General features: G+C 43.0%; 1 protein-coding gene across 1 annotated transcript in view; it reads right to left on the reverse strand.

Moving 5' to 3' along the window:
- C2CD3 (C2 domain containing 3 centriole elongation regulator) overlaps positions 1-13,302 on the reverse strand; it is a 2,415,762-nt gene that overhangs the window by 380,863 nt on the left and 2,021,597 nt on the right. The gene's annotated exons all lie outside the window — the stretch shown is intronic.

Consider the following 13,302-nt stretch of genomic DNA (forward strand, 5'->3'; position numbering starts at 1 on the left):
AAATGCACAAAAAAAACCTTTTAAAGGATTTGTTCTGAAAAGCACTCCAATACGGTGAGATACAAACATGCTTATGTACATAAACATTTACAGAAGCAACAAATTTAAGCAGCACAAACCCCTCGAAAAATAGTTCCCCCAACTCACACAGAGTAGCTACAGAACATGCCAATGTACTACCCAAGGACTCCAGTTTGTCCTCATTTGGTATTTTAATGACACCAAACAAAATAAGAAAAATACAAAAAAATAAATAAAATAAAATGACATACATTTAAAAGAACTCCTTAACTATTATCTTATTTTAAGCTAGATGTTAATTTACCCGTCATTAATGCAAGGTAATACAACCTGTTGCTTTCTTAATAATAGTCAAGTATCACAAACAAAGGCTATCTAGTGGAAGAAAGTATATAACCCTACTCCGTAACACTTAACTTCAGTTAATGTATTTATTTTATTTATTTTTATTTATTTAACATTTGTTAACCGAGAAAGTCTGACTTGGAATAACGTCAATTTTCAGTGCAGGCCCGGGGAGAAACACTCCAGATGCATGTCTTTGAACATGGGAGGAAACCCACATGAACGCAGGGATGACATGTAAACTCCGCACAGAAGGCACCCCAGCCAAGAATCGAACCAGAGAACCTCTTCCTGTGAGGCGAGTACGCTACCGCTGCACCACTGCCCCATCCTTTTTACATTATAGGTAAATGCTGTAGCTCCACACTCCAAAAAAACTCCAAATAAATCTCACCAAAACCACCCTTTTTATTTACCTGTCTAGAAAATCACTGAAAAGCATGAATGACATCATTAGAAACGTGCCTAAGAAGCAATGCACTGCATGAATGACATCATTAGAAACATGCCTAAGAAGCAATGCACTGCATGAATGACATCATTAGAAACGTGCCTAAGAAGCAATGCACTGCATGAATGACATCATTAGAAGCGTCGTGAAGCAATGCACTGCATGAATGACATCATTAGAAACGTGCCTAAGAAGCAATGCACTGCATGAATGACATCATTAGAAACGTACCTAAGAAGCATTGGACTGCATGAATGACATCATTAGAAACGTGCCTAAGAAGCAATGCACTGCATGAATGACATCATTAGAAACGTGCCTAAGAAGCAATGCACTGCATGAATGACATCATTAGAAACGTGCCTAAGAAGCATTGCACTGCATGAATGACATCATTAGAAACTTGCCTAAGAAGCAATGCACTGCATGAATGACATCATTAGAAACGTGCCTAAGAAGCAATGCACTGAAACTTCCATGAATGACATCATTAGAAACGTGCCTAAGAAGCAATGCACTACATGAATGACATCATTAGAAAAGTACAGTTTTGTACCTACCATAAATGTAGATGTTCGAGTGCTAATACAGCTGCAGTCATAACAGATGGGTTCTCCTGCCGTCAGGCGGGTCCTCGGTCGGCCGAATTCCAAAGTCTAGGTCCGGCGTCGGTTGTCATCGCTTCTTCCCTGACGTCAGTGCGACAGGGGTATAACAGAACCAGCCGATGCCATTTTCTTCAGTTTTTCTTGCCCCAGATGTCAGGTGCCCCCAGAAGGAAGGCAATACATAAATTTGTGTAATAAAGCAATACCATATAATAAAATACAGTAGTTGCAAGCAAATATACCATAAAAGAATACCCCAATCAGGTTGTATGAGGAGGTGTTAGCCAATAGGCCTGTCCCAAGAGGGGAAGGAGGGAGGGAAACCTGGACTGCAGCTGTATTAGCACTCGAACATCTACATTTATGGTAGGTACAAAACTGTACTATGTTCATCGTGCATACAGCTGCAGTCATAACAGATGGGTAGAATCCCAAAGCTAAGAAAGGGGTGGTAGGCACTAGGTGGAACTAGGAGGAGCCAGGATGCCCTGCAAGACTGCAGTGGCAAAGCCTGCTCTAGTTTTGGAGTATAATGGTAGTTGGTAGTGCTTGGAGAAGGTATGCACAGAACTCCAAGTGGCTGCTTCCAAAATATCTTTGGTAGGAACTCCTCTGAGGAAAGCTGCAGAGGTAGCTGTGGCCCTTGTGGAGTGAGATCTGATGCCTGCAGGTACAGTTTTACCATGAAAAGAGTAACAAAAGCGTATGCAGTGGGCTATCCATTTTGAAATTGTCTGTTTGGAAATTGGCTTCCCTTGAGCTCCTATAGCATAGGACACGAAGAGCTGTTCTGATTTTCTGAAAGGCTTTGTTCTGTCCAAATAATAATGCAGCTGTCTGTGGATGTCCAAGGAATGTAGTAGTCTCTCCCCTTTGTTTTGAGGATTAGGGTAAAAGGTAAGTAAGTGTATAGCCTGATTCAAAGCTACCCTGGATACCACCTTTGGCATAAAGGACGGGTTGGTTCGTAAGGAAACTCTGTCCTGATGGAAGATTATAAAAGGCTGCACAGCCATGAGGGCTTGTAGTTCTGATACCCTACGAGCTGAGGTGATAGCCAGAAGGAAAGCTGTTTTCCAGGACAAATATTGCAAATCTGTTGAGACAGCTGGCTCAAAAGGAGGCAAGGTCGTCTTTTCTAGAATGAAATTGAGGTCCCAAGCAGGTATTGGTTGTTTCCTTAGGGGTTTTATATTCTTAGCCCCTCTGAGGAACTGTCTTAAGAGGGGGTGAGAGAATAAAGGAGGATCAGTGTTGTATTCTGCAGAAATGGCTGAGGCATGGATTTTGATGGAGGAGAATGAAAGTCCACTGCTTAGCAGCTCAGCTAGATACGGTAATATTTGAGGTAAATTCAGTTTTCCAGGATTCTGGCCCCTTTTCTCATTCCAGGCACAAAACCGTTTCCATTTTGCGGAGTAAGCTTTTCTAGTAGACGGCCTTCTGGCCTCCAAAATTACATCATGCACCTCCTTGGAGAGTAGGGTCTGTTGTGATAAGGAATCTTCCATGCGGCCAGAATGAGTGTTTTCAGCTGACTGTGAAGAGTTTTGAAGCTGTGCTGAGTCAGAAGAAGAGGCATTAGAGGTAGGGTCCATGGAGGGGAATGCGTCAGGCTCCTCAGGAGTGGGTACCAGTGCTGTCTTGGCCAGTCTGGAGCAATGAGAATCATCTTTGGTCTGTCTGCTCTGGTTTTTAATAGAACTTTGGGCAGCAGAGGAAGAGGTGGAAAGGCATAAACTGTCATTGTTGTCCAACTGAAAGAGAGAACATCCACGCTCCAGGCCTTTGGATGAAAAGTCCTTGAGCAGAATTTTGTCAATTGGTGATTTTTGTGGGATGCAAAGAGATCTATGTCTGGCCTTCCCCATGCTTGAATTATCTCTGTAAAAACTTGAGGATGCAACTTCCATTCGTGTAGATCTGTCATATTTCTGCTTAGGTTGTCTGCCAGCGTGTTTTCCTTGCCTGGCAAGTACTGGGCTTGAAGTTCGATTTGTAATTCCAGAGCCATGTTCCAAAGTGACATGGCCAGCCTGCATGGGGGGTATGAATGGGTTCCTCCCTGTTTGTTTATGTACCACATTACTGTGGTGTTGTCTGTCCTTATCAATAGTTGACCTGGATGCAGAAGGTCTTTGAAAGCTATAATAGCATTTATTACTGCTAGCATTTCCTTTTGATTGATGTGAAGGTGCTTTTCTTTTTGGGACCATTTGGCCCGAATGCACCGATCTGTCATGTGCGCCCCCCAGGCGAAGTCCGAGGCGTCTGTTGTGATGACTTAATTTGCTTGAGGCTTGCAGAATGGGAGACCTGTGTTTGTTTGGCATGCTTGAGCCCACCACAGAAATTCTTTTTGAAGACATGGAATTAGTGGTATTATTGTTTCCAAACTGTGGCTGTGTTGAGACCATAGGTTTTTCAGGTACTATTGAAGTTTCCTCATATGCAGCTTTGCACATGGGATTAGTAGAATGCAAGATGCCATGAATCCCAGAGCCTGCAGGATTTTCCTTGCAGTCAGCCTGGTGAAATTTGCTAGTGTTCTGAAGTATTGAGTTAGTTGCCCCTGCTTCTCTGGCATGAGGTAGGCCATCTGGGTGTTTGTGTCCAAGTTGGCACCCAGGAAAATTATTTTCTGAGGGGGTATTAGCCTTGATTTCTTTTTGTTGACTGTGTATCCCAGAGAATTCAACAACATTATTACAAAAGCCAGATGTTTCAGAAGTATGTGCTTGCTGACCGTTTGGATCAGGCAGTCATCCAAATATGGGTATATTTGTATCCCTTGAAGTCTGCAGTAGGCAATTACTGATGCCAGACATTTCGTGAATACTCTGGGCGCAGTAGATAAGCCAAAGGGCAATGCAGAGAATTGATAAGGGGTTGAACATGCAAGAAATCTGAGGTATCTTCTGCAATTTTGTCTGACTGGGACATGCAGGTATGCCTCCTTGAGGTCCAATGTTACCAGCCAAGACTCCTTGCCCAGCATGGGAAGAAGCTGCTGCAATGTGAGCATCTTGAATTTTGGTACGAGTAAAAATGTGTTTAGGATGGATAGGTCCAAAATAGGTCTACAATTTTTTCCCTTCCTTGGTACCAGGAATAGTCTGGAATAAAAACCTTGACCTTGTTCGTGAGTAGGTACCTCTTGAATAGCTTTCATGTCCATGAGATCTGAAATTTGTCTTTGTGCCTCTGCCCTTTGATTGTGTGGCAGGTTTGGCATGCCTCTCATTTTTGGAAGGGTGTAAAAATGGAATCTGTAGCCTCTGTTTATAATGTCCAGGATCCATTTCTCTTTTGTGACAATATGCCAATTTTTTGAAAATAATGCCAGCTTTCCGCCTAAGGGTGCTGCCATTTGAGCCTTGCTTGGCATGCAAAGGGGAAAGTCATTAGGCTTGCTTTCTGAATGGCTGCGAACTATCCTCACCACCTCTTTGTGTAGGAGCTTGCCATTGTCTGCCTCTAAACCATCCTTGAGATTGCCCTCTGCCCCTCAGGCGCCTGTATCTACCTCTTTGGGGTCTGTCCGTGGCTGGAAAGGACCAACTTTTGGAAGGCCAATTTCTACTGAAACGTGGAGGTTGTACCTGTAGAAAATCTTTCACTGTTTGCATTGATTTAGCCTTTTCCTCCATTTTCTTTAATACCTCCTCAGCTTAAACACCAAATAATACATCCTTTTGTAGAGGGGCATCTAGTAATTTAGCTTTGACATGATCTGGTAAGGTTTGCTCCTTGAGCCAGACATGTCTACGTATGACTGATCCTGTAACAGCAGCTCTACATGAGGCCTCTAGAGCATCAAAACCACATTGCAAGGTATGTTTACCCACTTGTTCTGCACTATGCATCAAATCCTGCAACTCCTTCAAGTCTGGTTGTTCAGGTTGTGACATTTTACTTCTCAACTGTGATAACAGAAACTGTTGGTACTTTAGCATATGGAACTGGCAGTTTAATGCCCTCATGGTTAAGGTGGCGAGGTGTATACCTTTTTTCCCCACCTTTCTAAGGATCTGGAATCTCTCTCGGAAGGTAATGGATTTTTAGCACTGGAGGCCTTAATTCCCTTGGGGCCCTGTGAGATAGTTTCTGGGTCAGCCGCATGGCTTTGTATAAAATTGGTGTGAGTCAGGAACCCGGTAGTACCTGTCAGGCTTGACTGGGGCTGGAGGTAAAGAATCCGGGTTAAGGCAGGCCTCCGAGTACACATCATCTAGTATGTCTAAGACAGGAGGTACAGCCAGAGGCCTGTGCTGAGGTAGCAAGAGAAAATCCCTAAGCCTTTTCTTGGAATCTGAGTACTCTTGGCCTTCCTAGTGGAAGCGTTCCCTTAAGGTATGCAAGGTTTCCCCAAATGAGTAATCCTCTGGGGGGGGAGACAGAGGAAATGGACTCCTCTGCATCAGAATCTTCAAAAGGGGAGTAAGAATGTTCCTGTTCATCAGAGTGCTCTGAAATAATGGAGGCCTGGTCAGAGGAGGGGGATTCTTCCTCCACTCTGGGCATTTTGTCCGGGGGGGGGGGGTTGAGAACCCCTGATAACAGTAATTAAATCCTCAGCCATTTTAAGCATCTGTTTTTTAGGCATGGGGCCTGGAGAAGGGCCCTGTGTAGCTTGTCTCTTAGCATGCATGGCTGCTTTAGACTTAGTGAAAGCCTTGATGGAAAAAGAAGAGGAAGGTCTGAAGACACCTTGACAGGAGGCAGACCTGTCTACATTTTGAGATTCACCACCAAGAGTGGCTTCGGTATCTGTAGTCAGGGTGTGGCCCGAGGAGCCTGCAACCTCAGGCGCAGAAGACACCGCCAATGAAGTGTCGTCGGTAGGCAGGGGCTGTGTAGGCGCCTCACTGAGAACCGGACCACCTGTAGTCAGCTTTGGCGTGGTGTCGGTAGAGGCCGCGGACCTCATGTGTCGGTCCTTATCTTTGCGTTTTTTAGACAAAACTGGAGTCGGAGTATCCGACGACATAATATAGTTAAATTTTTTGCCAAAATAGTGATGGGCGAACTCCGCCCGACGCTTAATGGTGCGTTTATTGAATGTAGCAAAAAAAACGACAGACCGAGACATCGTGGTCTGGGCCTAAGCAAGGAATGCAGAGGGAATGAAAATCCTTATGCGGTATTTGCTTCCCACATGAAATACAATTATTAACTTTGTCTGACATTGGTCTGAGGCAAGAAAAGTTTCCCCAACAGGGTACTTAGCTTTCAAGAAGACTTCGGTTGCAAAATTTTCGTAATTTCAGGAGCTGGCCGACCGGCACTTGCGAACTGCTTCTGCTTTGGGCACCGTGTGGCAAGAAAGACTGAAGAAAATGGCGTCGGCTGGTTCTTTTATACCCCTGTCACACTGACGTCAGGGAAGAAGCGACGACAACTGACGCCGGACCTAGACTTTGGAATTCGGCCGACTGAGGACCCGCCTGACGACAGGAGAACCCATCTGTTATGACTGCAGCTGTATGCACGATGAACATCGTGCCTAAGAAGCAATGCACTGCATGAATAACATCATTAGAAACGTGCCTAAGAAGCAATGCACTGCATGAATGACATCATTAGAAACGTGCCTAAGAAGCAATGCACTGCATGAATGACATCATTAGAACGTGCCTAAGAAGCAATGCACTGCATGAATGACATCATTAGAAACGTGCCTAAGAAGCAATGCACTGCATGAATGACATCATTAGAAACGTGCCTAAGAAGCAATGCACTGCATGAATGACATCATTAGAAACGTGCCTAAGAAGCAATGCACTGACACTTCCATAAAGCAGCACACATCACTCATGGCATGAAGGAAAGTATTGGCAGATACAGACTTCCTACGCAGAGTGGAACGACTTTTAGCATGCTGCTCATATAAAAGCACATCTAAATAATGGATGCAATCAGAATGGAATTTGACAGTAAAATATAAACCATACTTATCAGTTTGTAAACAATCAAAAATTCCTGAAATTCCACTTCAGAAGTCTTTTAACTATAAAAAAATAAATCATCTACACAATACTCGTGTAAACTAATAGTTTGTAAATGCACATCTAAATAATTACAAGCCATTTCCACTGCTCCCTCAAAAATGTTGGCATAAGGAGCAAATCTTGCACCCATGGCAGGCCCACACACTTGTGTATCACACACTCCATTAAAATAAAACCAATTATTATACGAACAAAATGTTACCATATCCAAAATATGAAAAGCAGCATCCATATTCTTGGAAACATTTCTCAAACTAACAGTACCCAAGTCATGACTTATTGAAGAATACAAGCTATTTACATCTACTATCATAACACTAAAAGACTGCTCCCATTTAACTTTCTAGTGAAAATGTGTACTATCTCTAACTTACAAACTCTGTGATATAACAAGAGGCTGCAGTAACGTATCCAAAACTATACCTACACTCACTAATGGCCCCTCCATCCTGCAAAACTCGAGGCCTTCCTGGAGGATTAAGTTATTTCTTAAGCACTTTGGGAAGGGAATAAAAACGGGCAGTTGAGAATTACACAAAATAAGCTGATATTGCATCTTCTCTATAACAATTTCCTTCTCTGCCCAGCTCTCAATAAAATCCTACAAGCCTCTCTGTATATTATCCAATGGATTATTTGTAAACTGTTCATAAATTTACAGATTATTTAACAGAGTGTGACATATACCAATATAGAATATAATTTACCTAATTGATTTTTTTGAATAGATGGCTGTGTTTATACATACATGTATGTGCACACTGTTGAGCGGTTTGGACATCACTACCTTTGAAGGCTGAGAGTTGAGTCACAAGTTCTACTTGTTTGATTAAATAAAGTATACGTCTTTTTATGACACTGCCAAGGTGTGACTAAAACAGCTACAAATGCAGTATGCTGGGCAAAATACAAAGTAATGGAAAACAAGTAAATATTTTGCATGGCAAAAGTTACAGAAAGGGATTTTGTGACATGGTCCTCAATAGGAGTTTAAAGCCCACACAGAAAACACAAGGACAGAAGGCCAGAAACACGTGATAAAGAACCAGAGGAAGCCTGTAGAGGTAGAAAGAACCCCAGCGAGTCTGCTCACAATAACTGCAGTGCTGTTTCATTGCTGGTACACAAGAAAGAGCCTAACTCAGAGATATCTGACGTCTGTAAACCTGTTGGACCAGGCTCTCTATTGAAAAGATGGCACTTTAAATGCTGATTACTGATAAGCCAAAAAAACCCTACTGAAAACCCAGGAAGAGTGAATCCTGAAGATTGCTCCTGTCTTGTTAAAACTACTTTTTGTAATGGGGCAAGCTCCCTTGCACCCCCTGATGTGAAGGACAAGCCCCCCCCCCCACATCCCCAGAACATATATATACAAACTCAGATTGCCATACCTTGGAGGAAAGGGAATATTCTGAGAAATGTCCATCTCGGACTAAGTACATGCAAGTCCATTTTTCGGCCATCCAATCTCCATGTTTTGGGACTCACTTTAGCGAGTCCTGAAATTTCAAATGGTTACGCTGGATAAAAAGGGATGGTAGCATGCCATATAACAGCACACCTCTGTCACTGGAAGTGTCGTATACAGGCTGGGCATGTCAGAAGGTGCACAGCACTGTACAATGGGATAAGCTGATGTGCGCCTGTCAGATATCACTACCCATTAAGTCAAGGCACCAGCCCTGTAATGTACATCAAAGGGGACAGATGCTGTCACTCACTAGACATACAATGGCTACGGTCAAGCTCTCCAGCTTTATCGGGCTGTGCATGCAGCCACACATGATCATTTCTTCTTCTTTGCATATTACTGAAGGAAGTTACTGTAGTCCACACTTTTATAGCCACACACTGAATGAAATGAGACACCGGAGTTTCACGTTAACTGAAATATAATGGGTTTTATTCAGCAAAAAAAGGCAGCAAGACAATATAATGCTGTCTCCTACAGAATTAACAGAACATAAATAAATGACTTGTAGCTGCTTTGATGGTTATTACAATTTGTTTATTATGTACCTTTTTATGAGTCTTTTCGCAAGCCCCACACTTCTCTTAGAATATTCTGTGGAGTTTTTCGAAGGTTCCACACTTCTCTTAAATATTCTGTGAAGTCTTTCCCAATGTCTACACTTATCATAAAATTCTGTGGAGTCTTTCCCAGGTTCCACACTTCTCTTATAAATTCCTGTGGAATCTTTCCCAGGTTCCACACACCCCTTACTCTTGTGGAGTCTTTCCCAGGTTCCACACTTTTCTTATAATATTCTGTGGAGGTTTTCTCAGGTTCCACACTTCACTTATAGTATTCTGTGGAGTCTTTCCCAGGTTCCACACACCCCTTTATTCTTGTGGAGTCTTTCCCAGGTTCCACACTTTTCTTATAATATTCTGTGGAGGTTTTCCCAGGTTCCACACTTCGCTTATAATACTCTGTGGAGTCTTTCCCAGGTTCCACACACCTCTTATTCTTGTGGAGTCTTTCCCAGGTTCCACACTTTTCTTATAATATTCTGCGGAGGTTTTCCCAGGTTCCACACTTCGCTTATAATATTCTGTGGAGTCTTTCCCAGGTTCCACACTTTTCTTATAATATTCTGTGGAGGTTTTCCCAGGTACCACACTTCGCTTATAATATTCTGTGGAGTCTTTCCCAGGTTCCACACTTTTCTTATAATATTCTGTGGAGGTTTTCCCAGGTTGCACACTTCGCTTATATTATTCTGTGGAGTCTTTCTCAGGTCCCGCTCTTGTACTGCAGATCAGCCTTTCCTCAGGATGTGAATACTTACTCCCAAACAAGGAGTGTTTCCCAAATTCCCCAGTTTTATATACAATGGTTGTTAGGAGGTACTTGTCCAAACCTCCATGAGAGCTCATTTTTAGGAATCTATCTTGCTAATCTTCAGTGGCCATAATAAACGCAGAGAGAGCTAATCTCATTTGGCTCCCACGGTTTCCCTACTTGCCTCAGGAAAGCCCTACATTCTCCATAATCTTCATCAATTACACACCTTTCCTCTAAGGAAAGTACAGTTGTGTACACTTACCATAAATGTAGATGTTCGAGTGTATTCACTGTTGCAGTCATTACATTTAGGTAATCTGCTGGCAGGCTGCCCTCAGTCGGCCTGAATTCCAAAGTCTTGGGTCCTGCGTCAGTTGCTGTCTCTTCTTCCATGACGTCAGGTTGTCAGGGGTATAAAACATGCAGCTGACGCTATTTTCTTTAGTTTTTCTTGCCCCTCGATGTCAGGTGCCCCCAAAAAGGTATCAAATATATATATATATATATATATATATATATATATACACACACACACACACACACACACACACAGACACACACACATACATGCATCAATATAAACTTTACTTTCAACTACAAGCAAATACACCACATAGGCTGTAGAAGATAGAGAAGGAAAGATAAACTCCAGAATGACAGGGAGGTGGTGGGAGGGTAACCTGGACTGCAACAGTGAATACACTCGAACATCTACATTTATGGTAAGTGTATACAGCTGTACTATGTTCTTCGTGTTTCACTGTTGCAGTCATTACATTTGGGTAGAATCCCAAAGCTATGGTTGGGAGGCTGGAGCTAAACAGCATTAGGAGCGGCTATAAGGCCCTGCAGAACTGCAGTGGAAAAGCCTGCCTTGGATTTAGAGTAGAGAGGCAAATGATAATGCTTTGCAAAGGTAGAAACAGAACTCCAAGTAGCAGCCTCTAGAATGTCTTTGGTTGGTACTCCCCTTAGAAAGGTTGCTGAAGTAGTTGCAGCTCTGGTGGAATGAGACCTAATGCCCTTGGGCACAGGTTTACCATGGTGGAAGTAGCAGAAACAGATGCAGTGGCTTATCCACTTTGAAATGGCCTTGCCTTCTGATCCTGCAACATATGTCACTAGTAATTGCTCAGTTTTTCTTAGAGCTTTAGTCCTGCTTAAGTAGAATCTTAGCTGTCTGTGTATGTTCAAGGAATGCAGAATTCTCTCACCCTTGTTCTGTAGATTTGGATAAAAGTTTGGCAGATGAATTGCTTGGTTAAGAGCCACACTGGAAACCACCTTAGGCATAAAAGTAGGATTTGTCCTCAGAGATACCCTGTCTGGGTAAAATATGATAAAAGGCTCTACAGCCATGAGGGCCTGTAGCTTTGAAACTCTTCTTGCTGAAGTAATTGCTAATAGCAGAGCTGTTTTCCATGACAAGAACTTTATATCAGCGGTAGCAGCTGGTTCAAATGGAGGCAGAGTGAGCTTTTCCAACACATAAGTCAGGTCCCATGCAGGCAATGGTGATCTTCTAAGGAGGCCTTACATTTTTGGCTCCTCTAAGATACTGCTTTAGTAAAGGATGAGAAGAGATTGGTTGCTCTGTATTGTAATCAGCCGAAATGGCAGAGGCATGGATTTTAATTGATGAGAAAGATAGGCCTTTATTAAGCATCTCAGATAAGTATTGCAATATCTGAGGAATATTTGGTTCTGCTGTATCAGTTCCTTGTGCTTGATTCCAAGCACATAATCACTTCCATTTGTCAGCATAAGATTTTCTAGTACTAGGCCTTCTGGTTTCCAAAATGACATCCATCACAGCTTTACTGAGAGGTGTTGTTTGTATGACTACATGATCAGCCATGCTGTCAGGTTCAGAGTCTGTAGTTGATTGTGCAGGATCTAATTGTTTTGCTGGAACAGTAGTTGTGGTCTTTGAGGCAAGGTCCAAGCTGGGTATTGAGACAAGTTCCTTAGGACTGGGTACCAGTATTGGCGGGGCCAGTCCGGGGCAATTAGTATCAACTTTGGTTTCTCTTGTCTGACTTTTAGCACCACCTTGGGGAGAAGAGGCAGTGGAGGAAAGGCGTAAACCGATAGGTTTTTCCAACTGAAGAATAGGGCATCCACTTTCCATGCTTGTCTGTGATAAGTCCTTGTGCAGAATTTTTTTAATTGATAATTTTGAGGAAAGGCAAACAGATCTATGTCTGGGGTCCCCCATTTCTCTGTCATCATGCTGACTTGTGGATTTAGTTTCCACTCATGAGGATCCATAAGGTTTCTGCTTAAATCGTCTGCCAGAGTGTTTTGTTTTCCTGGCAGGAATTGGGCTTGAAGATGTATTTGGTAGGTCAAAGCTGTGTCCCACAGTGCCATCGCTAATATGCAAATGGGTATGAGTGAGTGCCCCCTTGCTTGTTTAAATACCACATGACTGTGGTGTTGTCCGTCTTTATCAGTAGTTGCCCTGGATGAAGCAAGTCCTTGAAGGCTGTTAGGGCATTTTGAACAGCTAGCATCTCTTTCTGGTTGATATGTAGATGCATTTGTTTTGCTGACCATATGCCCTGAATGCATCTTCCTGCCATGTAGGCCCCCCCAGGCATAATCTGATGCATCTGTTGTTATGGTTTGGCTGGCAGGGGGTAGAGTGAATGGCCGCCCCATGTTTTGGTGACATGCCTTTGCCCACCATAGAAACTCCTGTTGCAGGCAGGGAATGAGAGAAATCACTGTTTCCAGACTGTGAGAATGTTGACTCCATAAACTTTTTAGGTGACATTGAAGTTTCCTCATATGCAGTCTTGCATATGGAATCAGTAGGATGCAGGATGCCATGAAGCCCAGAGCCTGCAGAATTTGTCTTGCAGAAGACTGGGTTTTTGTTGCCATCAGTTTGAAGTAAGTAGTCAGTTGCCTTTGTTTGTCTGGTGTGAGGCAAGCCATCTGGGCAGTTGTATTCAAGCTTGCACCCAGGAATGTTATCTTTTGAGAGGGTACCAGTTGTGATTTATTTTCGTTTATTGTGTACCCTAGGCATGTTAGTAGCCTTTTCACAAATGGCAGGTGTCGAAGAAG

This window comes from Protopterus annectens, chromosome 5.part1 (assembly GCF_019279795.1).
Source record: "Protopterus annectens isolate FY-2018-M chromosome 5.part1, PAN1.0, whole genome shotgun sequence".
Lineage (NCBI taxonomy): Eukaryota > Metazoa > Chordata > Ceratodontiformes > Protopteridae > Protopterus > Protopterus annectens.